The sequence below is a fragment of the Ipomoea nil genome, unplaced genomic scaffold, assembly GCF_001879475.1.
Source record: "Ipomoea nil cultivar Tokyo-kokei standard unplaced genomic scaffold, Asagao_1.1 scaffold0980, whole genome shotgun sequence".
In the NCBI taxonomy this organism is placed as follows: Eukaryota; Viridiplantae; Streptophyta; class Magnoliopsida; order Solanales; family Convolvulaceae; genus Ipomoea; species Ipomoea nil.
Window position 1 is genome coordinate 826204 of NW_017617408.1, and position 24975 is coordinate 851178.

General features: G+C 35.9%; 1 long non-coding RNA gene across 1 annotated transcript; it reads right to left on the minus strand.

Moving 5' to 3' along the window:
- Positions 1 to 690: 690 nt before the first annotated feature.
- On the minus strand, positions 691 to 23344 carry LOC109179855. Its single transcript, XR_002053992.1, has 4 exons — positions 22937 to 23344; positions 17965 to 17967; positions 6215 to 6222; positions 691 to 700 (listed from the first exon to the last, which is right to left on the minus strand). It is a non-coding gene; the product is annotated as an uncharacterized LOC109179855 (long non-coding RNA).
- Between the last annotated feature and the right edge of the window lie 1631 nt (positions 23345 to 24975).

Sequence of the window (24975 nt, forward strand, 5' to 3'; positions counted from 1 at the left end):
TAACATTTAACTGATGCGAAAACCGATCGGACCACCGTGTACAAACGGTCGAGCAATCACCGATCGATATTACATTATTAATTCCTGTACGTAGACGGTCAAATATTTACAAACCTAACAAAGACAATTAACGATGGACGTGCCCACTCGCAGGTTGAGCCCCCACTCCATCTACAATTATGTAATTACATTAATGTCTAAACAGTACAAGGTTTTCCGAGTTCCAAGTGCCCTCGATTACTCTCCCGGTCGTTGTCTCCAACCGGTAAGTGCCCGGGCGAACAACGGCCGCAACAACATAGGGGCCTTCCCAATTTTGAGCTAATTTGCCGCCTTCTAACGGTTGGCTTGCCTCTCGACGTCGTAGTACATAGTCTCCAACTTGAAAATAGCGGGGATTGACCCAGACTTCCTTTGTGTTTTTGACTCTCTTCTGGTACTCGGCCATACGCCGAGCTGCAATCTCTCTTTTTTCTTCAACACCATCTAGATCCACGGCCATAGAGTGTTCATTTTCTTCCGCATTATAAGATCGCTCCCTGGCGGTCGGGATCCATGCTTCGATCGGTAATCGTGCTTCAGCTCCATAAACTAAAGCAAACAGTGTTTCCAACGTGGCCTCTCTCGGGGTCGTACGATATGTCCAAAGCACGTACGGGAGCTCATCCGCCCAGCTACGACCGGCAGAGTGCAACTTCTTCTTTAAGCCCTCCAGGATAGTGTGGTTGGCGTTTTCGACTTGTCCATTGCCTTGCGGGTAAGCCACCGACGATCGAACTGAGGTTGTCCCGTTCGTTGCCAAGAAATTGTGGAAATACTGGCTTACGAACTGCCGGTCGTTGTCACTGATCAGATGAATGGGCACACCGAACCGGGAGATAACATCCCTGGCGCACTGCTGAGAAGTGATCGTGGCTAAGGGTTCAGCCTTGATCCACTTGGAGAAATAATCGATAGCCACGATGACGAAACGTCTCCGACCGGTTAACTGTGGGAAAGGTCCCAAAATGTCCACCCCCCAACGAGTAAAATGAATTGCGGTCGTGACCGGCTGATAGAACGTAGCCGGTCGTCCAGGCATCCGAGTATATAACTGGCATGTCTCGCACCCTCTTGCTAGCTTTTCGCAATCAAGCTGAATAGATGGCCAATAGTATCCGATCACCATAATACGTCGAGCGAGTGACCGACCTCCTTGATGCGCCAAGCAAATGCCCGAGTGCAATTCCTTCATCACAAGGTCCGCTTCGAATGAAGTCAAACAACGCATCAATGGACCTCCATACGACCGTCTATACAAACGACCTTCTTGAGCTTGAAACCTTGGTGCTCTTAACTTGGCCTTCCGGGCGCGTTGAGGGTTGTCTGGTAACCGACCGTGCTGGATATATTCCATTAAATCCGAAATCCAAGTTTCCTCGGCCGGCTAGATAGGTGCAACTGGCAATCGGTGTATGCTATGCCTCAGGATCATCAGGATCCGAGCTATCATGGACATGTGTTCAGGGGCATCTTGTGCCAGCTTAGATAAGATGTCGGCATTGGCGTTGTCCAGTCGGGGAACATGATGAACGCTGTACCCCCGAAACAAAGTTAGCTTCTCCATGGCGAGATCTCGGTAAGCTTGCAACCGCTCTCCGTTGACTTCGTAGTCGCCCAAGACCTGTCCGACCACAAGTGCAGAGTCAGTGTGAGCCCGAATGTATTCAGCCCCTAAGTCTCGAGCACACTGTAGGCCATTGACAAAGGCCTCATACTCGGCTTCATTGTTGGTTGGGTGGAACTGATACATCAATGCATAGTAGACTTTGAAACCCTTCGGGCTTGTAATTACGACTCCCCCACCTGATCCTTTCTTGCTGCTCAATCCATCGGTGGCCAACAACCACCATGCCGCCTCAGGATCCTTGACCGCCGGGGGTCGTGTCTCTCGAGTGGTACACTCGACCAAAAAATCTGCCAAAGCTTGACCCTTTATAGCTGGTCTCGGTCGGTACTCAATTGCATACTGAGTCAGCATCAGCGCCCACTTGACTATGCGTCCAAAAGAAGAAGCGGTGCGGAGAACTGCCCCGATCGGCTGATCGGTTAACACATGAATGACTCGACCTTGAAGGTAGGGGGCCAACTTCTTTGCCGCTATGTACAAAGCATAGACTATCTTCTCTAGCCGGGAGTAACAGAGCTCGGGACCATGGAGCGCATGGCTCACATAGTAAACCGGTCGTTGCACTCCCTCCGAACCGCACTTACAGCTCGATCGGAAACGGCGAGATAGACATCCAGTTCTTCCCCGAGCTCGGGTTTTGACAACACGATCGGTGATATTAGATATTCTTTGAGCTCGTCAAAAGCCACTCGGCACTCGTCATCCCACACGAACCCATTAACTTTGCGCTATACCTTGAAGAATGGTAAGGTGCGCTCGGCCAATTTTGAAAGGAAACGGCTCAAGGCAGCCAACCTGCTGGTCAACTGTTGCACCTCCCAAACGGTCGTGGGTGGTTGCATATCAAGAATAGCTTTGACCTTGGCGGGATTGGGCTCTATTCCTCTCTTTGTCATCATGTAGCCGAGGAACTTTCCTGTTTGCACCGTAAACGTGCACTTGTTGGGATTCAATCGCAGCTGGTATTTCCTCATGATTTGAAAACATTGTCGGAGATCCTGAGTGTGGTCAGCTCGGTTCTGACTCTTCACCAGCATGTCGTCAATGTAGGCTTCCATTATTCGGCCTAGCAGGTCTTCAAAGAGCATATTGATCATCCTTTGATATGTCGCTCCTGCATTTCGGAGGCCGAACGGCATGACCCGATAGTAATACAACCCATCGGGTGTGACAAAAGCCGTCTTACTTTCATCTTCGTGGTTCATCATGATTTGATGATACCCTTTAAATGCGTCCATAAAACTCATCAGCTCGGCCCCGGCCGTCTCATCGACCATCTGATGGATGCTCGGCAACGGGTACGGATCTAATGGACACACCTTGTTCAGGTCGGCGAAATCTATGCACATTCTCCAGGATGGAGGCTTTGGCACGAGTACAATGTTGGCCATCCATTCAGGATAAGTGACCGGGTGGATATGTACGATGACCTCCATCTTTTTCACCTCCTCTCGAACAAACTCTCGGCGATCGGATGATAGATGCCGAGTCTTCTGCACGACTGGTCTCGCTGCGGGATCTACAGCTAGTTTGTGGCAAATTACAGTGCGGTCGATCCCGGGCATGTCTTCAGGCCCCCACGCAAATACATCAGCGAATTCCCGAAGGATCGCTAGCACTTCCACTCGTAGCTTGGGGGTAAGGGCCCGACCAATCTTGATCTTCCTCTCCGGTCGTTCCTCAGATAAATAAACCTCTTCAATCTCTTCGGAGGGCTCGGGTTGTTCCTTCCGATCTCCGACGGTTTCCTTGATAATGGTATTTACCCGGGAAGAACTGGCATCACGTCGATTGACTGCCCGAGTATAACATTTTCTAACCGATTGGACATCGCCTCGCACAACTCCGACCCCGGCAGGGGTGGGGAACTTCATGCAAAAGTGAGGCATCGATATGATTCCGCCGACCCTCATAATGGCCGGTCGACCTAAGATGACGTTGTGGACACAGTGAAGGTTGACCACAACGAATTCCAACTCCGTTTTCACTGACTTTGGTGGGGTGCCAATCTCAACCGGGAGCTTGATCTTGCCTTCGGGGCGAATGGTGGCCCCGGTAAATCCTGACAATGGCACGTCGACCGGAATCAGCTCTTGCTTGTCCAATTTTAACTTCTCAAACACGTCCAAATAAAGGACGTTCACACTGCTCCTAGTGTCCACCATTACTCTCTGAACATTAGTTCCCATAATGTCAATCGTGATAACCAGGGCTTCCATTCCATGATCGCCGCTTTCCGGTTGGTCTTTCAGAGTGAAGGTGATGGGCTCCATCTTTTGCCTCTTACCGGTTTCCCGGGAGTCGACGATCGCGACCGGGCAACTTTCCCGAGGTCGGGAAGCATCTTCCAAACCTACGAATATGATGTGGATGGTCGGTTTCGACGCCGGTCGGCTACTAGATGGAAGATCGGGATCCCGTCGATCTTGATCTCTACGATCGGAGCGATGATGAGATCGCCTTTGATCTTTTCTCTCGCCCACTCTTTTGTTCTCTTCTCTTTTCCCCACACATTTGTCCAGCTTTCCCAAGTTCAGCAAATCTTCCAACAGCTGTTTTAAATGTGTGCACTCCTCCGTGTTATGTCCTGCACATCGATGGTAGGCACAATGTTTTGTCTTATCCGGCCCATCTGGTCCCGGTTGAGGTAAACGGATAAGGTTGCAGGACTGGGCGTATTGCATAGCTTTCGCCGCTGATCGGTTCAACGTCTTGAACTCTCCTGGTCGGGTACGGGGTCAGGAATGATCTTCTGACGGATGATCCGCCCGACCGGAAGGCTTCCGGGATGATGTCCCGACCTCTTGACGACATTTGCCTCACCAGCATTGGCATAGTCCGTCACTCTACGGAGGGCTTCCTCATAAGTGGTTGGAGGGTGGAGTATAAAATCTTGATAAAGATAACCAGCCCGGAGGGAAATATGCAACATGTGGATAGCCGTCAAATCGTCCATCGGCTCAACCTCCCCGACCGCCGCCTTCCACTTGACTAGAAATTCCGTCAAGCTTTCCCCCTCTAACTGCTTGGCCTTCTCAAGGTACATGTAGGGCTTCCGAATAACTTTGGAAGTGACAAACTTCCGCATGAACTTGGCCGCCAAATTGGCAAAATCAGAAATAGAGCCCGGTTGTAGCGTTCTAAACCATTCCGCCGCTCGACCAGTGAGCGTGGAGTAGAAAGCCTTACACATCACGGCGTCAGACACGCCCATCATCATCATATTGCCGTAGTAGGTGTTGACATGAACTTCTGGGTCTATCCGCCCATCATATTCCTTGTTGCCGGGGATGCGCAAATCGAGCGGGTAAGGCTGGGCCATAATCTCTGCCGTGAAGGGTGTCCTCAAGAGAGAGGCTGAATGATCGGTGGGAGGCCTCACAGTGTGCTCGGTCTGCCAGCGAGTGAATTCTGCCCGGAGTTCGTTGATCAATCCTCGGGTCTCGTCTTGTATGGCCGGTTGGGTTGGTTCCCGAGCCCGTCGTCGTCGATGAGATTTAGACCCACTATGCCGAGACGATCCCTCCTGGCTTGCCGCTCGCATGGGCGAATCAACCGAGCGTCTGTTTGGATCCTACGGTCCCAATCTTTGCCGCATTGCTGGTCGGAGTCGCTCGAACGCCATCACCCGGTTGGCTTCTATCTCAGGGTCTTTAACTACCTGAGCATGCGCTTCCGGCTGGACATGCTGAGCCTGCCGTGGTTCCTCCATGGCCTCGGCACGCTGCGACCCCAACCTCGAACGAGCCGAGCTCCTAGCCCAGGTAGCAGGATGAAGCTCCGGCTCGGTCGGCATGGTCGGGTAAATCGGAGGAGCGGAAGCTGGAGCCGTGTACGCAGGCATATATTGTGGATATCCAACCGGTGGTGGATAATACATCGACATTCCGGGCCAACACCCATACTGTGGAAGAGGGATCGGGTATGGGTACTGGCCGGGGAACGGATACTGTGGACCGGGCGGCGGGTATACCGGTTGAATGTAATTGACCGGGTTCTGTGCCGCCGGATGAGGTGGTGATAAGTTAAGGTTCAGATCAACGGTTTGACCTGATATTGCGTATGCTGATGGTCGGATGAACTTGCTGCATCCGCTTGGTCATCCTCGAGTGCTTGGTACATGAATGGATACATGGTGTTGATCGGGATCCGGACACGTCTACGATAGCTTTCTTGTTCGATCCCCACAGACGGCGCCAAAATGATAGTACTAATCCCACGTGTTAAGCGGTCAAGGTACTTAATACGATCAAGTCAAAGCAAATAAAGTCTTTTATTGATCAAGAAGGACCTAATACAATCTAAGTGATTATCTCGAGGGCCGACTAACTGCGGTCGGGCAGCTCTGTAGATAATCTATCGATTGTTCCAAAAGTCCCCTACACTATAGCCGCCGCGGGTACTTATAGCCGCTAGGCCGGAGACACAGCTCCGGCCGGCCGGCATGTAACCCACGTAGCAATGTAGCATCCACGTGTCACCATCCCGCGAGCCCTCTCTGTCAACGTGTAACAATGCCACGTGCCTCTTCTCGAGATCCTTAACAAGGGTAGCTAGTCGGTGGCGAAGGCAATCGGTCGAGAAGTCCACTGGTCGGGTCCGACCGTCTTCTATAAGAATATCCGACCTGTCAAACCTGCACAAAGAACAAGAGAAACCGAGGCATGTCGGTCGGGATATATCCTACCAATACCAAAAAAAAAAAAAAAAAAAAAAAAAAAAAAAAAAAAAAACCATTTGCAAATAAAATCAAAGTAAGGAGTTGAAATGAAATTTTTAAAGTATGTATTTTAATGTTTAATTTAATCAAATTTAAATTATTAGATATCTATCTAATAAGATTTTAACAGGACTAGAAAATGCATAAATTTAATTATTTACATTATTAATTTGTACATTATGTTTACTCTTTTTTTCTTTTTTTTTTTCGTTTTTTTTTTCCTTAAGTTGTCATTGCCATTAAGGAGGAGTTTAATTCACAATTTCACGTAACATGAGATTACATCATTATACGTAGTACGAGATTATGATAATCTACATCTATAATCTACAATTATCTCTACAATTATAATAAGAGCCAATAATGTTAGGCCCTTAACTGGAATAAAAAAAATATCGGTACTACTTGTTTCTTAAAATGAATGGTTCATAGTATTTTGATTTCAATATTTTTAATGATTTTTCTTATTTACCCTTTATTATATTATTTTCTTTCCTTAAATAACCTTAAATTCCGTTAGTATAAACTTTATTAACGGAATATTCCGTTAACTATTTATTATTCTTAACTTACTCATTAATTTCTATAAGAAAGGTCTTAGGTTCGAACCTCATTCCAATTAGAGTTAGCATAATTGTTAAACATATACTACGAATATGTTAAAATGTATTAAAAAATAAAATATAAAATTTAACATAAACTTTGGCCAAATAATTAGCCCGACTAAATACATAGCATTCAATGATTATAAATCATGAACTTTGATAATCATTTGATTTTCTTTCATTAAAAAATAATAAATTTAAGTTCAGTTTTTTTTTTTCGTTTAATTAATCTTCTTTTGATTATTGAGAACAAAACTTAATATTTCAATTATGCTTTTATCAATGCATAAAAACTTCTAAAGAAATTTATAAGTTAATTTTTACTATATTATTATAACAATATCTATTGTAACCTTATATTTTGAATTATTTATTATCATCATCAATTGACAGCAATTGTCTTTGACAAACTCTCAAAACAATTTGTGTCAACAACAAATGAAAATTAAAAAAAAAAAATCAATGATTTCATTATTGGGAATGAAAAGTATGTACGCCACTTTATTCGGTAGTATGCCGTGGAACTGTGTCCACCTTGCAATGTGGACACAGTTCTATGTTCATAATTACTGAACTATATGTTCATAATTATAAAGCTATATATTCATAATTTTTAACTTCATATTCATAATTATTGAACTCTATATTCACAATTACAGAACTCTATGTTCATAATTATTGAACTATATGTTCATAATTATAAAGCTATATATTCATAATTTTTTAACTTCATATTCACAATTATTGAATCTCTATATTCATAATTACAGAACTATATGTTCATAATTATGTTCACAACTTTATGTTCATAATTTTTGAACTATATATTCATAATTATGAACAATTTTGGAACCGTGTCCACCTTGCAAGGTGGACACGGTTCCACATCATAATTTTCCCACTTTATTGCTCTTATTACTTAAATTAAAAAATAAATTGGTAGCTACAACAAAAAAAAATATATATATATATGCATTTAATTAATTTAGAATTAGATGTCTCACAACACATGAAACATGTAGGGAAAATTACCACTACCAAATATCAACATGTGCTTGTAAGATAAAGAGTTCATAGCACAACTAAGATCTCAGTCATATACACAACAAAGACAAATCTAAAACTTCATACACCATAATCTCATTGCATGATGAATCCCTCTATGATACTACCAATAAACCAATTGCACATGACACACTACCAATAACAAAAAAAAAAAAAAAAAAAAAAACAAAAAACAAAAAACAAAACAAAACAAAACAAAACAAAAAAAAACAAAACAAAAAAAAAAACAAAAAAGAAAAAGAAGAAGAAGACATGTACTAAAAATGAAAACAATAACAATGCTACCTAAAAGAGAATTAGAAACATTTAAACCAAAAATAGTATTTATTTAGACTATCGCTTTTAGACTTAGTACTTAGATTAACGTTATTACAAAGTTGCAAACATTTATTTTTGTGACAGTTATATATAATCAATCTATCATATATTATCTTGCATTTATATACTTTAAATTACCGATTTAAATAAACAAATTCAACATTTATTTACCTATGCATGAACATCTTCTATATAATATTACATTGATATACTTTGAAATACTTATTTAAAAGTAAGTATTGGGCATTATCCTATTCGCGCAAAGCGCGTAGAAAAACTAGTATTGTTATAAATATTAGTATTTGTGCTTGTGCGGTGCACGGAATGGATTTGTTGTAATATATTAAAGGGGTGTATTCAATCATGACTTCATAAAGCTTTAAAGACTTTTATGAACTTTAAAAGTTTGGAGGTATTCAATTCAAACTTTTTAGAGAGTCTTTAAAAGTTAGGCGGTATTCAATCAAGATTTTTAAAGAGTCTTTCAAAATCGTATGGTATTCGATTAAGACTTTTAAAGAGTCTTTAAAACTCATGTGGTATTCAAAAAGTTATGAACTTTTGTAGACTTTTTAATTTCAAAATTTTTGTAGACTTTTCTTTCTCAAATATAAATAGTTGAAATCCAACCATCAATCCCAAGATTTCAAAATTTTCTTTCTAACAACTTTGAACGTTGTCTCTCTATTTAAACTCTATTTTTTCTCCCTACTTAAAGTTTATAAACATATCTAAATTCAATAAATTTTTTTCTTCATTATCCTATATTTTCCTCATATCTAAACTCTACTAATTTTTCTTTCTCTCCTAAACTTTACAATCTTCATCTAAAAATTCGAAATAATATTATTTTTACTTCATTATTGCTTGTTTATATTGATTTTTATTTTTTATATGAATTTTTTATCCCTAACTTTCTCTAATTCTCCCTAAATACATGAACAAAGCAAATTTTTCATCGTCAAATTTTAGTATATGTTCCATAATATTCATATAAATACTTATATATTTTGATTTTTATTCTTTTTATGTTTATATTCATAATATATATTTTTCATTTTTTTAACAACATGTTACTACGAATAGCGAACTACTGTTCGCAACAACAATTTGGGGTTGCAAACAGTAGCACCTTGTTGTTGTTCGCAATCTCAAATTGCTATTGCAAATAATAGTATTTTGTGTGATGCCAAGCAATATATCAAATATAATTTTTATATATATTATTAATATTAGATTTCTATTTTTTATTTTATGCAAGTAATTATATTTTTAAATATTTTATTTGATCAATTCTTTTATTATAAATTTTATTGTTTAATATTGTTATGAATTTCTAATGAAATGATTTTTTTTTGTTGATGTTTATTAATATATATATATATATATATATATATATATATATATATATATATATATATAAATAAAAGTAGTTAGCATTTTTTTATGATTAAGTAATTAGCATAGAAATCTCAGCATACTATGGATAAAAATAATAATGTTGAGAATATTGATGTGTGTGAAGAATTGTATAATAAGAAGACTTTTATGATATATTATAAATGTTTTGTAAGAAAATTATAAATGATAAGAATCAAAATCATTGAAAGTTTTTAAGGATGTATTCAATTTAGAATTTCAATGACTTTTGTTGACTTTTTAAAATAAAAAGTTGATAAAAATCTATAAATATTTTTTATATAAACTTTTATAGAGTCCTATAAAGTTTTAAAAAGTTTTGAATGACTCTATGAAAGTCAATAAAAGTTTATTAAAATCTATAATTTTAAAAGTCTTTAAAACTCTACAAAAGTCATGATTGAATACACCCCCTAAGAATATTTGAATTGATATATAATTATTTAGATTAGAATATCAAATATTATATAGTACAATGCAATTGAAAATATGATTTGGATCGTTTATATGTTTTGATGTTATCATTGTTTGAATTTGAGTAAATAATTGCTCAAATTAATAGCTAATGTGTAGATGTACGCATGCGGTGCTTAACTTTGAAGATTTTATTTATCATTGTTTAGTATTTTTATAAATTAGGCAAACGTACTCATTCTTTAGCAACTTAGTTATAGGAATGAATTGCTATCCTAATTAATTTGTATTGAAAATATATTTTTTGTCCAGATATATGGCACTTTTGTCATTTAAAAGAACATAATATCACCGATTGTATTTACACATTATTGAAACCTCATTGTATACGACATTGGTAGTAGCAACACAATCTTGTCAATCCTCCTCTATAGTTAACATCTTCAGTCCATTACGATGGGTGACTCGAGTGAAAATATATAATTGTAGAATATCAGTCAATTAGTGATCCTTTTATATTTTCAGTCAATTACTAATATCATATTCATTTTCAGCCAATTGTTATTTTTTATTTTATGTCAATTAGTCAATTAGAATATCAGATGTAGTGATATTTTTACCTAATTTCCGTTCTATTTTTAATTGATGATGTAGAATATTATTATTGAAATATTTCCATTCCATTTTTAATTTACCTTTACTAATGTTTAAAATATGCATTTAGTATTGATGATGTAGAATATTATTATTGAAATATTTTCGTCCAATTTTTAATTAAAATGCAATAATCTGACCAATTTTTTCACTTTAGTCAATTATGAATCATTTTTTATTTGTAGTCAATCCTTTTATATTTTCAGTCAATTAGTAATATCATATTCATTTCCAGTCAATTATTTTTTCTTTTTCAGTCAATGAGTCAATTAGAAATCAGATGCAGTGATATTTTTACATAATTTTCATTCCATTTTTAACTGATGATGTAGAATATTATTATTGAAATATTTTTGTTCTATTTTTAATTTACCTTTACTATTGTTTAAAATATACATTTACTATTGATGATGTACAATATTCTTATTGAAATATTTTGTTTTCATTTTAAATTTACCTTTACTTAATGATGTAGAATATTATTATTTTAATTTATGTTCCATTGTTTAAATTTGTGAAATATTTATGATATAATTGTGATTTGATTTATTCTACAGTGTAATATTATAGTGAAAAATTAAAAAGTAATGATCTGACCATTTTCTTTTCCATTTTAGTCAATTATGGATCATTTTTTCCTGTTAATTATTAATATTTATTTTTTTTTTCAATTAACCTAATTTCCATTCTTTTTTTAATTTTTAATTTTGAGTCAATTATTAATATTCATTTTATTTTCCAATTTACCTAATTTTTGTTTCATTTTTATTTGAAAATGTAGAATATTATTGTGAAATATTCATGTTCCTTTTTAATTTCCATTTTTTTTTAATTTACCTTTACTATTTATTATTGTTTGTGTTGAAAATAAGGCAAATATGATTTTGTTTCTAATTATAGTATAGATTATAAATTAAGAGGGCTGGTCACGATTATGATTTTTTTTATATTACGAATTAAAATTAGGATTTTTATTATACTTGAACAATAATATTACTAATTATATTATAAAAAATAATATCATACATAATATTACCAATTAATATATTTTAGTTAACTTCCATTTTACATTTTCTTACCAAATAAGCCTTATTAATTATTTGACCAATAAAATATTTAATTAATTAACTACAAAAGTTTGGACAGAAAAAAAATTAAATATGAGGATTTTGCTTTTATATATATATATATATATATATATATATATATATATATATATATATATATATATATATATATATATATATATATATGGAAATTTCTATAAAATAATTTCAATTATACACACACACACTTCTAATTCTATATTTGATAAGCATAATTTCTGTACGTATATACTTAGGAAAATACTCATTATTAAAAATGGAATATAATTTAAAAAGTCAATTATTAATTAGATTGCCTAATATAATTGTCCCACTAATTGATTCCATGATACTATAATTCATATATTTGAAGATTTTTTAAAGTTGAATATATATTAACTGCCTTAATAATTAAGTTAATTATTAGTCACATCTATAGCACTAAAAGTGTTACTTTTAATTTTTATAAATAAGATATAATAATATTATTAAATCAAAATAATAAAAAATAATTTGTTCACAGTACAAAAAATTTTATAATTGACATAATAATTAACTATTAATTTTTATTGCCTAATACAAATTGTCAATTATTAAATATTATTTATGGTAATTATTGTATATCATGTAATACTAAAGTTGTTAGGTAGAATTTTTATAATTAAGGTATAATATTATTAAATTAAAATTATTAAAAAATATATAGATCCACATTAAGAAAAATCTTATTAATTTCGGATATTAAAACTATATATATTTAAAGCCATATATTTAGATTAAAGTTGAAGTTATAAATAATTAAGTTTCAATAAGTTTATTTATTTCCTAAGTTATATATGGTTAATAATGAATATTTTTCTATATTAGATTATGCTTATATATGGTTTATCCGTATTAACCATCACTATATTAGATATTAATCTTTTAATATAATATATTATTAAATCTAAACATATGGTTAATATTTATTCAATATTATTATGAAAGTATTACAATTATAAATTTTATTATATTTTAAATGACTTAGCATATCGAAGCAAACATGGTAAGTCAATAACATTATTTCACATTAGAAAAGTGATTTGAATCAAGGGAAGTCAGCTAAAGAATAAAATCAAAATAATACTCTATTCAAACTAAGCTACAGTACTTCATAATTTTTTTGGCCCCAAAAAAAGTTTTAATGCCAAGAAAAACCTCTTGAAGGGAGAGACAAACTACTCTCTTATTACAGAAAATGCACACTTTAAGACGAAGAGATTGAATCGAAACAAAGTTCAACACTTTGATATATTGACAACTAAAAATGCTTTGAATTTCATTTTGGTTTTACTGTATTCTTATCATACTTCCCTCTATATCTCTCTACATATACACAGAATCCGTCCCTCCTCAAACTTTATCCACTTGATGAGCAACGAACTCTATTGCTTCCCGATCAATCTTTCTAGATCCGTATCTTCTCCACACAAAAAAAAAAAGAAAAAAAAAAAAAGAAAAAAAAAAAAAAAAAAAAAAAAAGAAAGAATATATCAACATTTTTTATTACAAACCACTTTTCTTATTTAAATATTGGAAAGGGAAAATGACACTTTTTCCCCCTGAGTTATATACTTATAGCATTTCCCCCCCCTCCCCCTGAATTATTGAAGTGGCTGTTTTCCCCCCTGAAATATTAAATGGACATATTTACCCTTGAAATAAATATTTTATTTATTTTTTTTTCAACAAATTATGACCATAATTTGGTTCAAACCAAACAAACACTATAGCAACCAAACCGAAATATTCCAATTACAATTTAGAATCGAAATCCGATATTTAGAGTTTATTAAAATCATGAACCGGAACGGACGGTTTATATTCCGAACTGAAAAAATAAAATAAATTTATTGTTGAATTTATACTATTTTAAAATAAAAAATAAAATTTTAAAATAAAGACGGTTCAAAATTGAGAATCAGATCTGGAACCGCAGGTTCACGGTTCAAGATTCAATTTTTTTGATACATAATTTTAATAAATTGACATTTAAATATTGGGTTCTAGATCTGAATCATAATTGGAAACTATTAATTCGATTGCTTTAGTATCCGGTTCAATTCAAACAAAACCGTGGTCATCCCTACATATACGCAATAATTTGTTGGAGAAGTAAAATAAATAAAATGTTTACTTTAAGGGTATAAATGTCAATTTAATATATCAGGGGGAAAAAACACCACTTTTAGAATAATTGAGGGGACTAATGTGCTTACCTAAATAATTGAGGGGGAAAAAGTGCTATAAGTATATAACTCAGAAGTAAAAAGTGTCATTTTCCCTATTGGAAAATCCAAAAAAAAAAAAAAAAAAAAACAAAACAAATTATCTATGTGGAGTGTGGACGAATTCAAATAACCAATATATGAAAATAGTTCCTGACACAATTTCTATTCGTTTTTGAAATACCTGCACACGGAAGACGTGTTGATAAACATACACATACACGTGGAAAACTCATAATTTGAAAAGAAAACCGAGAGAGAATACATACGAAAGGAAATGTTAATGCCGACCAGGACCGGGACACTCTCTTGTGCTGGGACCGGGAACGATGACGGCAATCCACCATTTTTGAAAAAGCCTTAGAGAGAGAATCTGATTCTTGAACCTCTGATCGAGTAGTACAGGGGAGGCAAATCCTATCATTTTATAGCCATAAAAAAATTGACCATATATAAAATTAATATTATGTAAATATTTTTATAATTATAATTAAAATTAATTAAATATATAATTGAAAAAATAATAAACGGATACTGATTCTATATATATATACTCTGTCTTAATTAAGATATTTCATAATTATGGTATTGCATAGTATTCACATAGGCAATACCATAAATATGCAATATTATTTGGTTACCAAATACGATTTATTAATTATTTGACCAATAATTAAAATATTTAAGTAATTGAGTAAAAAAGTTTGGGCGGTATGTATATATATATATATATATATATATATATATATATATATATATATATATATATAGTACTAATTGTGGACATTGTGAATAGATTATGTAACCATTGAAGATTTATGATTGCCTTTAATACCTTTCGTTATAAAGATATATTATATATACTAAATCATTTGTATTTGAGTTGAGGTTGGAATAAAAATTGTTGCGGGCCATTACATTGTCTCTTTCTTTTCATGTTTTGCTCTTTACATTATACAAACTGTTCAACCAATCCATTTCACCAGGGAGCGTTACACGCTAAAGGAAATCAATCAAAACAATATTATGCAGTATGTTTATTTTAGATTGTAGGGATGTAATATTACTTTGGGATTTAATTTTAAACGAAAAATGGTCAAATAGACCCCTAAACTTTATCAAAAAAGTCAAATTAGACCTCTACAATTTGTAAGGGTGTAATTAAACTCATTAACATGTTATTTTGGTGCATTGAAGTCCAAAAACCGGTTAGCGACTTGTAATAATAGATCACTAGGGTTACATCAACCTTTGGCGATCCTCTAGGCAACTCTAACACTATTTCTGGCAACAACACAACCGACGACTGGCAAATAGTCGTTGGCCGTCTTCGAATCAACAGAGAAGGCAACCAACCTTCTCTATTAATTCGAAGGCAACCAACGACCGGTCATCGATTGTTTTATTACAGAAAATAGTGTCGGAGTTGGCCAGAGGATAACTGGAATCCTAGTGACATATTATTACAATTCACTAATCGGTTTTTGGGTTTCAATGCACCAAAATAACATGTTAATGCATTTAATTACACCTTTAAAAAGTTTAGGGGTCTAGTTGACTTTTCTAGTAAAGTTTAGGGACATATTTGAATCTTTTCCCAATTTTATTTGATAAAGTTATCCGTAGGGATGTGCAAACCCGACCCTATCTGAATAACCCGACCGATCCGAACTCCGAAACAAGGCCACCCACCCCGATCTGCATCCAAACTTCATTATCCGATCCGTGGCATGAAACGATGCCAGATAAGGGATGTTGGGTAGGGTAGGATATTTTCATATCCGACCCGCCCGAATATCTGATATTTTTTGGGGTTAGGGTTAGGTTACCTAGGGTACGACGTCGTTTAAGCCTAGTATATATGTTAGTGTTTGCAGCTCTAAGCCCCTAACTTCATTTGCTCAGTCATTCATCGTTCCTCATCGTTCTTCTTTCTACTCCTCAGCCCTCAATCCCCTCATTCATTTGTTCCGGTCCTCCCTGTGAGTCTGTTCTCTAGACTCTAATCCAGTAATCCTCTGTTCTCTCTTCTTCTCCGATAGTCCGATTGTCCGGTTCTTCCTGTTCTGTGTTCTTTGACTTCTTTGTTCTTGTTGGTCCCGAAAGGGTGGCGAGAAGTCTAGAGGGGGGGTGAATAGACTTCTCTAACTTTTTCAAACTTCTTCTGCAAACAACACTTTGTAACTTCAACTCTAAGTAACAAGCATAAACAAGTATAACAATTTAGAGTGTGCACAGCGGAAATGTAACGGCAAAGTGTTATGCTTTAAATTGTGTCGTGCTCAAGAGAGTTTTCATACATGCATCACGTTAGAAACACTTAATATAGATGTAGGATGATGTATATAAAATTTCACTTGCATGCAAACGAGGGAACTATCAAACCCAGACAGATAAAGATACGCAATAAACCGTAACGGGTTAGTTCACAAATAATATAGGCATGCAAGGAATATATATGAGCAGTAAGTAAATAGAGAGAGAGATTTATAGTGGTTCAGAGGTGGTGTAATCCTCCTAGTCCACTCTTCTCCTTTCACTTCAAGGAGGAAATTCACTATTCTTCGATCACCCAGATACAATAGTGAATAAGTGCCCAACGACACTTCTCCGAGTGCTTCGCACAAAGCTACACTCCACCAAGGTTTTTCGCAAGCTCCTCTTGTTACTCCGCCTTCCCGAGTACTTCGCACCAAGCTGTACTCCTACACCACGAGAACTACGCACAAAGCTACGCTCTCATCGGGTTTTCACAAGCTCCCCTTGTTACTCTGCCCGTTACAACCGAGTGCTACGCACAAAGCTACACTCCAACTGGGTTTTTCACTCTCCCTAGTTACTCTACCCCTTTTCTACACTCAGTAGAAGATTTACAATGAAATACAAAGATTTCTTCTCTCAGACTTGGATTCTATCTTATATAGCTCAATATACCACTTGATGATTGATTGGATAATTTTCTTTGTTGTTCAAGTGTTTTCTGAATCTCTGTTAGATTCGTGCTTGTCTTCAAGTCTGCTTGGGCAATTTATAGCAGATGAAAGCTATTTGCCCGTTGATCAACTTTCGATCTCGATCGTCCATTTTGAATTGTAGTTGATCAAATAATTTTGCCAACTTGGTCTGCAAAAATCATTTCGCCGTCTGTCAGAAGATTTTGAGAAATCTCGTCGTTGCTCTCCTTTAATCTGACAAAGCTTTTCTGTGGAATGGGTAGCCTCCAATTTTGAATTTTCTCTGGCATGACTTTTGTTGAATTATTGATCTGATGTGCCAAGTTGATCAAATAATTTATCTGCTGATTCTTGCTTGAGTATTAAAAAGATTTCCTTCGTATATCAGCTTCTTCTTCTCCTTCGACTTCTTCTGCAGAAACAGAGCTTCAAAATAATGTTTCTGTCTAATTCTATCATGATGTCATAGCTCTTTTTGATGATGTCATGTCCCAATAGTGTATCATGGACTATATATATCATGTTCCACCTTGTATCATGGACCATATATATATCATGTTCCATTTCATATCATGAGCTAGCTATCATGTTCCACCTTGTATCATGGACCAGATATCACGTTCCATTGTATATCATGGACCAATATCATGTTTTCATAAAATTGCTTCGAGTGGGAATTGAATTATGGACCATTTGCTTTGCTTAGCAAGGCTTCTTCCATCTCAGCTAGATATCCAATTAATAAAATCCAAGACTTAAATTCTTTTGTCTTGTCTCCTCCACGTGTTCTCCACTAGCTTTATCACATTGTGATGTCATTACCCGATAGTCGTGATGTCATCATCCGATAATTCTCAACTATCACGATAAAAATTGTTCTTTCATGATAGTATTACCTTCTTGTGACATCATCTCCTGATATTGCTTCTTCACGATAGCATTTCATCTTTACACCAAAATTGCTCTCAATGAGAATCAAACTATGGATCATCTCGCATTAGGCATGCTTCAACAAGTCTTCTACCATCTCGTCCATCTCAACCTTTGGTGACTTGATGCTTCATAAATTTGTTAAGCTATGATCCCGCTTTCATTTATTCTTCCTTCAAAACTGCTTTCACGTAGACTTCATGTAGGCTTCATGGCAGTGGTGCACTATACTTTGTGAACCAAAACTGACTCAAATAAAATAAAATTGGGGTCTACAAAATACATTTGGCTCATCAAAACTTATACAATATATTCCTAACAGTTCTTGTGATCTTGTCCCACTCTCTGAGACGGTAGGACTTGTGTCCGAGAAAGTTGTCTACTCGTCTCTGATTCTCTGGTGGCCGTTGGAGACTTATAGTGGTGGAAGCCCTTCTCTATGTTCTGTGTTCTCTGACTTCTCTGTTATTGTCTCACTCTCTAAGACGGTGAGACTTTTGTCGAGAAAGTCATCTCCGATTCTTCGGTGGCCGTTGGTGACTTAGAGTGGTGGAAGCCCATTCTTGTGGTGATTACTTATTAGAGGTCCTTGTTCTCCGGGAAATATTTGGGGGAAACTAAGTAAATCGCAAACCCTAGTTTATATTTCTGTTTTATTAAATGTATTGTGAAATATTGTGATATATTATGGATATTTTCTGATATATTGTGATTTGTTCATATGTATCGCAAACGCTAGTTTTATATTTGTGATTTATTATGTGTAATGTGATATATTGTGATATATTATGAATATGTTTCTGTCAGTTATGATATATTCTGATATATTATGAATATGTTCTGTTAGTTAATCAGTTATGATATATTGTGATATATTATTGTGGAAGCAGTTTGATATTTGGAATATATTGTGCAATATTATGGTCGAAGTAGTGTGAAACTATGATCATTTTATGATATTATGTGATGATTTTGATCTATTGTCCCTTCTACAATTAAGGCTTGAATGTGAAATTATCAAGGTTGAAACTTAAAATTTCCATTTATTGGTGGAAGCCCTTAACTGAAATCCAGATAATGATGAACTGGATAAAGTTCCTGAATTTGGATTTCTTTGTAAAGTCAATACGTGATATGTTTATGGATGTATGACCCTTAACTGTTTGTACTGTAAATATGTGATTGTGAAATTGTGAAATCTTGATAAATGATGACACAAACAAGTGTTTGAATCTTGATTTCTTTGTATGTTTATGTGATTGTTGCCTACTTGGATTGTTGGACCCTTAACTGATGCCCATCATTTTAGATGGAGAGCATCAATTTACCTTATTCTGGACCTCAACCCTCAACTCAAGAGGGACATGGAGGACAAGCCCAAGGCACTGAGAAACCTGCTCAGCAGCCTCAGGTGACTCCTGCTATTCATGTAAAAGAGAGGAAGGAGGTTGAGTCTAGTTCAAAAGTCTGGGATCACTTTGAAAAGATCCTAGATTATGAGGGGAAAGTCATTAAAGGCAAGTGCCTTTACTGTGCAAAGCTATTTGCATGTGAGCCTAAAAAACATGACACATTATCTCTGAGAAATCATATGTTGGGCTGCCTTAAAAGTCCTCATTCAAAAAATACAAGGCATTCTGTAACACCCCACTTTTCTAAAACTAAATCCCAAATACTAAACTTCACAAGACAATTAAACGAGATTAGATAACTTAAATCATCAAACGTGTGTCACCGCCACAGTCACCACACACGATGTCTGCACAGGTTAAAGAAAGGTAACTGTCTAGAGTCAAGCTCATCAAAAACTACAAAAGTACTTGGGGAACAAACCCTGGTGTCCTAGCACCATCAAAAGATCAAACATCAGTATCTAGACATTAACATCCAAACAGAATCTAAACTAGAATCTAACAAATCATATCTACGCACTATACTATCTCGTGCACGCTCAAACACTGGGCCCACCTGAAAGGGGTTATAAAAGCAAGTAGAAAATAAACTCGTTAGCATGAATATATGCTAAGTATAAAGCCACTCAACCCTGTAAAGTACTATAGATATAGATTTGAAAATCATTTGGCAAACACACTTAATCTCAAATACTTTCAACACTTAAACAACAAACTCAAATCATGCTCATAAACAACTCTATATGCTTGCAACCTATACATCAAATAATCATGCTTTCTCAATTACTCAACTTAAACATAATTCTCATGCTTTAAACATATAATTCAAATCACATGCTCAAACTGAAAGATAAAGAGGTACTTAAACTTAACAAGCAATCTCATGATATCATGCCAACTCATAAACATCAACAAAGTACTATACTTCTCATCATACTCTAAATGAGAGTCATGCAAGACATATAACAATGCATATCATGATGCTATAAGTATAGATATATATACACTCTCGCTCTTATGTAAAAAGGAACACTTTTTATGTGGAGGTTTCTGTTGAGTCACATTGACTCGCTTTTCTCTTCTTTCTCTTGAGTCTCTTGACTCGCTTTCTTTCTTTCTTTCTTTCTTTACTCATGGGCGAGGTAGGAACTTCACCAATATGTGAACGAACCTATCCGGGCTCGACATCTAGCCGACCTAATACTCATCTCGCCCACAGAACCACTCTCTTGGTTCTTATCTCAAACTCTGTGGAATCAGGTATCGTACTTGTCAGTGTGCACACCCCCTATCTAGGATTCCAAGACCGGCGGGTAGTATCCAACCTAGTAACTCGGAAATATCGACCTCGTTACTTCATATAATCTGTCGGTTCGCAATGACCGTTTCTTTCCTTTCTCAAACTTTCTTTCTTTCTCTTTTCTTCCGAAAGGACATAGTCCCTCCAAAATACTATTTTTTTCACAATAAATAGCATATAGATATATCTCATGCAACTTCTTTAACTTATGCAACTCATGCATATAATTATCAACAACTTCTCTTTCTCACATTTTGAAAATCAAATATCATGCAATCTTCTCAATGCAACTAGATAATGATTTTTCCAAAATAATATAGGTTTTTGAAATAGATCTTAGGCTTACTTAGAGCCAATAATGCACTTTAAACAATGAAATCTACTAACATGTTCTTCACTATAAAACATACTTTGCATTTCAATCACTATGAAACAAGGAAAATCATGCACTTGCTTCATGCTAAAATCTCAACACTAACACATCTTTTCATTAAATACTAACAAGTATTTAGACATGCTTCTCAAATCAAAACATACTCAAATGCTAGCAATTCACTCACTGTATAACAGGAAAATCATGCACTGATCATGCTCAAATTCTCAAATTCTTAGTAAAGCTTCTCAACAAATACTATCAAGTACTTAGACATGCTTCTCAAATCAAATAGTAATACTCAGTTGCTTCAATTCAATTGCTGATATACTTCACAGACAATAACAACAACAAAGAATTCAATTCTCACATTTCTAACTGTAAAACATGTTTCTTAACTCCAAATTCAACGAAACTAACTTCTATTAATGCGTCGTAACGAGCCCAAGTGTTCGAGCCAAGGGCCCACGAGTCCCGATCTGAAAGACACGTAGCTGAGCCACAGAGGGCCCGGCCAGAACCAACTTTGGCCTGACAGAGCTTGGTGACGGGGCTTGGGAAGCCCCACCAAGCAGCGGTGCAGGGCAACAGATCTAGCCAAAATCCATTGCCTTAGTCCGCTACTCAACGGACCTGGCTAACGGATCATGCCTAGATCTGTTGGTTAGGTCCGTTGGGTTATTGGTGCACCATTGTGTGCACAAGACCCATTTCTTCTTCACCTGTTAGACAAAACATATGCAATCCAACACTTCCAAACCTCAATAAATCAATCATAGATCAACAATAACTCACAAATAGCTCAACAACAACATTTATCTAATATTTCTACACATCTAAATAACATTCTAGCATTTAACAGAGTCCAAAATATAGTTTGGGAGTCCATGGTTTATACCTTAGCTTCTTCTTCTTCTTTTTCTTGTGTAGATCCCCCTTTCCTCTCTACTTAGCTAGCACCTCCTTCACCACCTAAACTCCTCAACAAACAATACAAACAAATCTTAAGGAGAGATTCCCAGAGATTGGAGACAATAGATGGAAAACTAGAAAGAAAACGGAATGAATGGATGAGATTGAAGGCTAGAAACCTTACTATGTCTTCTTCTTTCTTCTACAGAGCTCAAAGAAATGGAGATGCAAATGAAATGGGTTTAGGTTTCACAGGTTCCTTTCCAGTTTTACTCAGATTGACTTTTTGGGTCAAAACTTGATAAATGTACCCGAAATTTAGGATTTTCGAAATAGTATAAATCTTGGTGTCGAATTTATTTAAAAAACTCAATTTAAAATATTTAATTCAAACACCGTTTTCAAAATAAAATTTGTTGGAATAGTGAAAATAGCTATTTTGGAATTTTATAAAATAGAATTTAGAAAATTATTATTATTATTATTATTATTATTATTATTATTATTACTATTATTATTATTATTATTATTTTTCTTTTTTTGGTTGTCACATAGTCCCTACTCACTTTCAATACTGTTTCAACTTCTGGAACAAAGGCTCCTGTGAGGGGTTTTGGGGACATGGGTCTTTAATAAAGATGTCATTAGGAGGGCCTCATGTGAGATGTTAATCATAGATGAACTGTCTTTTAGGTTTGTTGAGGGTCAGGGGTTCAAAAGGTTTATTCTTGTAGCTTGTCCTAGGTTTCAATCCCTTCTAGGTGGACAATTTCTAGGGACATCTACCAAATTTTCCTAGATGAGAGGCTAAATCTTAAGAAGTTGTTTAGGGTAGGCACCCAAAGGGTCAGTTTAACCACTGATACATGGACTTCTGTCCAGAGAATTAATTATATGTGCATTACTGCACATTTTATTGATGACCAGTGGAAGCTTCAGAAAAAAATAATTTCCTTTGTCCCTGTTTCTTCTCATAGGGGGGAGTATATTGCAAAAGCCTTAAAGAGTTGTCTATTGGAGTGGGGGATTAAAAATGTATTCACTATTACAGTGGACAATGTTTCTTCTAATGATACAACTTTGAGTTTTTTTAAGAGCAAGCTGTTATTTTGGGGTTCTTCTCCTGTTAGGGTGCAGTACATGCACATGAGGTGCATAGCCCATATCCTAAACTTAGTGGTTAAAGATGGGTTGAGGTTTGCAAATGAGTTAGTGAAAAGGGTGAGGGATGTAGTGAGATGGGTTAGGAACTCACCTGCTAGGCAGAGAGCTTGCTGAACTCATATGGGGGGGGGGGGGGGGGGGGAGCTAAATCAACTTTACAACATGATGTCCCTACAAAGTGGAATAACACCTACATTATGCTCAACACTACCATTAAATATCAAAGAGTGCTTGATGCATATGAGCAAAATGGTCCCTCTTTTACTATTGACTTGGGTACTCCACCTTGTTTCCTGGATTGGTGTTCTGTTGAAAGCTTAATGAAGCTTTTGAAAACTTTTTATGAGATGACAGTGATAATATATGGTTCTCTCTATGTCACTTCTAACACATTCTTCTTTGAGATCTCTAATCTCAGTTGCTTGCTGGAAGATATGCTTAAAAATGATGCTGGGACTAAAAGGGTAAAACCTTGTAATTGTTTTGTAATTGGTTAATTGCATATTTGCATTGCTTGATTGTGTTTAACTTATAATTTTTTATATGCTTTATGTATTTAATACTTAATAGGCAATGGGGACACAAATGAAAACCAAGTTTGATAAATATTGGGGGGATTTAGAAAAATGAACTTTGTCATTTTTTTTTTTTTGCTAATATTATGGACCCCAGAGATAAGGAGGAATACATGCCTCATTAGTTTGTCCAGCTGTATGGAGAAGTGAAAGGCAAAGATTGTTTTTCCAAGATCCAATATGCAATGGCTGCATTGTTTAATGACTATGCAGCTACATATTCTGTCAATTTTGCCCAGAGTGAATCCTCTACTGAATCTGTCCAGACTGAAGCTACTAGTTGCGTTGGTAGACCTTGGTCAATGTTGAAGAGTCAACTGAAAAAAAAAAAAAAAAAAAAAAGAGATTGGAGACTACTGGTGGTGGAAGCAATAAGCAGATAGAGCTGCAAGTTTACTTGAGTGAAAATCTTGTGGAGGATGATAAATCTGTTGATTTTGATGTTTTAAAGTGGTGGAAGTGTCAGAGTGAGAGATTTTACATTCTCTCCAAAATGGCTAGATATGTACTTGCAGTTCCTATATCCACAATTGCCTCTGAAAGTGCATTTAGTACAAGTGGAAGGGTGCTTGATGCAAAAGCCTTAAAGAGGTGTCTATTGGAGTGGGCGATTAAAAATGTATTCACTATTACATTGGACAATGTTTCTTCTAATGATACAACTTTGAGTTGTTTTTAAGAGCAAGCTGTTATTTTGGGGTTCTTCTCATGTTAGGGTGCAGTACATGCACATGAGGTGCATAGCCCATATCCTAAACTTAGTGGTTAAAGATGGGTTGAGGTTTGCAAATGAGTTAGTGAAAAGGGTGAGGGGTGTAGTGAGATGGGTTAGGAACTCACCTGCTAGGCAGAGAGCTTGCTGAACTCATTTGGGGGGGGGGGGCTAAATCAGCTTTACAACTAGATGTCCCTACAAAGTGGAATAGCACCTACATTATGCTCAGCACTACCATTAAATATCAAAGAGTGCTTGATGCATATGAGCAAAATGATCCCTCTTTTACTATTGACTTGGGTACTCCACCTTGTTTCCTGGATTGGTGTTCTGTTGAAAGCTTAATGAAGCTTTTGAAAACTTTTTATGATGTTGGTTTGTTGCTAATGTGTTATTATAACATATTATGAGCATTTTGCCCCCA